This window comes from Armigeres subalbatus, chromosome 3, assembly GCF_024139115.2.
Source record: "Armigeres subalbatus isolate Guangzhou_Male chromosome 3, GZ_Asu_2, whole genome shotgun sequence".
Lineage (NCBI taxonomy): Eukaryota > Metazoa > Arthropoda > Insecta > Diptera > Culicidae > Armigeres > Armigeres subalbatus.
Genome location: NC_085141.1, coordinates 293644577 through 293646128, shown reverse-complemented (window position 1 = coordinate 293646128; position 1552 = coordinate 293644577).

Genomic DNA, 1552 nt, shown 5'->3' with positions numbered 1-1552 from the left:
ATTTCAAGTACAGAATGCTAACAGTCCCCACTTGCTATCTGATAAGACGGCACACCGGTGGATAGATAAGATAACAGTTCAACGTGTTAGCATAACTCATACACAGTAGGCCAAGTATTGATTCATATGCATTAAAAACACTTATTTCTGACCAATAGAAATGGCCTACTTCAGTTAGATTGGTGTAAATTATTTGCCTTCCCTTCCTCAGAAGAAGAAGAAGAAGAAGTAAAAACAGGGAGTTTTTACTTATAATACTATAAGAATATTTAAAGACAAGCCTTCCGGAATTCTAATTTAAATCTACGCATCGCAGCATGTGTGAATAATAAAAAATGACAAATGTGCGTTGCTTCCGTATTGAGCGGTGTGCCCTTAAACGTGTCCAAATTGCATCAATCATATCCCACTGTGTTGTAGCTGGGCTTGGTGAAACTATAGAAAACGTAATGTGGTCCTGATATTGAATAAATTTCAATTTTATTTGCTCTCTACAGCAATATAGTGCTGCATAAAATGACAATTCCATTACGTGTCGGTTCTGGGAAAAGAATTATCAGTTGCAACCAGTGTCGCAAACTTGGCCACACGTTGATAGAGCGAGGTTGTTCGCGGTAATGTGGCGGTACGAAAGCTCATCATCATTTGGAGAAAAGATAATTCACATATAGATCAAACGGAATCATCACATTTAAACCTGTGACTAAACCTTGACGCATAATAAATATCTCAGTTGTTATAAAGACAGTGACCGATGACCATCGAATTCTATTCACGTTTATGGACAAGCGTTTGACTGTCTAAAGAGAGAGATAAATCCAAAGTTAAACACCATTATAGACCATGCGAATAACAGAATATGGAGGGCATTCAATGACAGTTAAGATGTTTGCTTTATAGATGATCCCATAAAAAATGCAGGAGTACGACGTGCAGACTCACCATCAAGCTCATCATATTATTTTTGTTGATTTCAAAGCAGCGGCTGTTGTGGCAAACAATGTCTAAATATGGGCTTTAAGGATGACTTCAACCTCATTTGAATCTCTGATACATTTAGACGCTATCCAGACGGCATAGGATACGCTTAACCATTAACTGAGATGATATTTCTTGGCCTAATGCCAGACACCTTAAGCATTTATTTTTAAAATGTATTAAATCGTTTTAAAAAAGATTTTTCTCAATACTGACTACTCGATTTCGTAGAATCACAAACCTAGAAAAATATCCCAAATAATAATATTTGAAATTAGAAATGATATGCCGGTGTGCCCCGTTACGCTGGGTAGAGAGCCGGACAACTTTGCGTGGTGTGTTACGGTGTAAGATCTAGCATGGTCACATTGCCAGCTACAGGCAAATCCTGACCCAACGAATACCTTCCCCAATATTCAACTCCGTGGTACTTATGAAAGTGCCGCTGAGTCGTGGGCCTCTCATTAAGTACTACATCAACACTTCCCCTCCCAAGTTACGGTGACGATGGACGTGGTCAGGAGTAGTAATCCTCATGTTTTTGTGATTTTTGTCCTAGATTGAAATCAAGTAC